This window comes from Sinocyclocheilus anshuiensis, unplaced genomic scaffold (assembly GCF_001515605.1).
Source record: "Sinocyclocheilus anshuiensis isolate Anshui unplaced genomic scaffold, SAMN03320099.WGS_v1.1 scaffold659, whole genome shotgun sequence".
Classification (NCBI taxonomy): Eukaryota; Metazoa; Chordata; class Actinopteri; order Cypriniformes; family Cyprinidae; genus Sinocyclocheilus; species Sinocyclocheilus anshuiensis.
In genome coordinates, this window is record NW_015549698.1 from 653,940 (window position 1) to 656,479 (window position 2,540).

Below are 2,540 nucleotides of genomic sequence, written 5' to 3' on the forward strand. Positions count from 1 at the left end.
TATATATATATATATATATATATATATGTGTGTGTGTGTGTGTGTGTTTGTGTTCCTGTTTTTGGCTGTCCTTGTTAAAGGTTGTATAACTGATCATTTGGAATGGTGGCAAAACATTTTTGCATGGTACTTTCTGCGTGACTTACTACTAATTTTGTTTAAAACTGTGCAAGATTTACTGTACAAGTCAAACTTTGGATTGATGATTAGGCAAAAGGGTTGGCATAGAGAGCATATTATGGACCCCTTGAGGATCCTAACAAAGACCACCGAAACAAAATAAGAAACATTTGGACATCTTCATCCTGTTCAAAAGTTTTCTGCAAGGGGTTCCCAAACTTTCGCATGCCACTCTACAAACAGGACACCAAGCAAAAGGAGGCCCTGAGAAAGCAGGCAGCTGAGAGAGGAATATAAGCTGCATCAGGATGTAAAATAACTTTAGATCTATCCAGAGCAAACTGAATGCATGACGGATGTACCGATAGAGCGTGAACATCACTAGTGAAGAGTGAAGGGGTTTGTAGATCCAAAGTTTCCATAGGCTCAAACGGAGGCTTGCACATGTACAATGACAGCACTATTTACAGGTGCAGTCACATTAACAAACTTTCATGGGCAAAAGAGTCCATTGTCTGTTGTCCATAGTGATGTATGAAGCACAGCTCACACAGAAGTCACATTCAAACCAAGCAGATTTCTGTTAAAGGGTTAGTTCACCCAAAAATGAGGATTCTGTCATTAATTACTCTCCCTCATGTCGTTCTAAACCCGTAAGACCTTCGTTCATCTTCGGAACACAAATTAAGATATTTTTGATGAGTTCTGAGAGCTCTCTGACCCTCCCATAGACAGCAATGTAATTACCACGATCAAGGTCCAGAAACGTAGCAAGGAGATCTGTAAAATAATCCATGTGACATCAGGGGTTCAATCGTTATTTTATGAAGCTACGAGAATACTTTTTGTGCGCAAAGAAAAAAAAAAGACTTTATTCAACAATTCGTCTCCTCCGTAGCGCTGTATTGGAGAGTATCCACTGAACGTAAACAGCGTATGCTATTCTGTGTCAGCTGCATCACGCAGATCTCATTCTCTCATTCCAGTGTAATAATCAAGGAACTTTGCTGCCGTACCATGGGTGCAGCAGGCGTAATGATATTACGCAGCGCCTGAAAATAGGCTTATTGGAAGTTACCTAGCTGGGACTATTTTCAGGCTTAACTCTAGGGGAGTTGGAAAATGAGCCTATTTTCAAAAATAGTGGAGTGTTCCTTTAAGACTGGTTTTGTGCTCCAGGGTCACATTTGAAGATCATCAAAAGAATCATTTTTTTAAAGAAAACAGCTGATATTATGTAAGCATTAATGTTATCAGTGTTAACTAAAATCTTTTTAATTAAAAGATAAAAAAGGGAGCCAAAAAGAACAAATAAATAAATAAAATAAAATGGTCAGATTTAATTAATCTCGTCTAAGTCTGACTTCTGGCTTTCAGTGCAGAAAAGTAGAGCCCGACTGATATGGGTTTTTCGGGGCCGATACGATACCGATATCAGGGAGTTAAAAAAGGCCGATATCGATATATCGGCCGATATTCTTTTTGTATATTATAGTACAGTACCAGTCAAAAGTTTGGACACTTTCCCATTCGTGTGTCCAAACATTTGACTGGTACTATATATAGAATATAGTATATACATAAACAGAATATATATACATAAACACATTTTTTGCAATGATCACTCAAATGTGGTGATCAAACACTTATGATTATGACTCACTCACTCACACGTGACAAAGATACGTAATGGAGGCAGGGCATTTAACAATTTAACAATAAACTTTATTATCCAAAATGAGTCTGACATCAGTTTCAATAAAATAAGGTCCAAGTTTAAGAATGCGCTAGAAGTTACATTTTTAAAATATATTTTCTTCTCTACTTAACAACAATAGTGAAAGACGTCTCCCCTCAGGTAGATTAAATGTTTTCCTGCCTTGCTAAATGTTGGGCTCATGATCAATAAATTGCATTCACCCAAACTGATTTGCCAAAATCAAATCGCGGACGTAAGCGTGAGTCCTGCTCGCTGTGAAGCAGGAGCAGCCGGCAGAGGATTCCGCTTGGTCTTAAAGCCTTCATCAAACGGCTACGTTCACAAATAAAACAATATTTTGCTTATAAATAATGATTAATTATCAATTGAGAATTTGTTATTTATATGGTCTGGTGACCATGTATGGCGTATGCCTGCGAATACGGGACAAACTGTGTTATAGCTTTCATACGGGATGCTTCTTTGATGCCTTAAATACGGGCATACTTATTTCAACCCCATAGCAGTGGCATGACAGTACCGGCCCTTGTGGCGAAAAAAAAACAGACCGGCCCACTGGGAATTTTCCCGGTGCTCCCGATTAGCCAATCCGGGCCTGCAACTTTATTCCTTTGAAGTGTATTTCACTTCGGAACATTCATTCACGTATTTGCGCTACTGTCTTCACACACAGATGAAACTTACTAGAGAAGTGTGACAT

The 2,540-nt window shown here is 38.6% G+C and overlaps 1 protein-coding gene across 1 annotated transcript in view; it reads right to left on the bottom strand.

Annotated features, from left to right (window-relative positions):
- The window catches only part of rngtt (RNA guanylyltransferase and 5'-phosphatase), a 116,733-nt gene that overhangs the window by 88,068 nt on the left and 26,125 nt on the right, over positions 1–2,540 (bottom strand). The window lies entirely within an intron of this gene.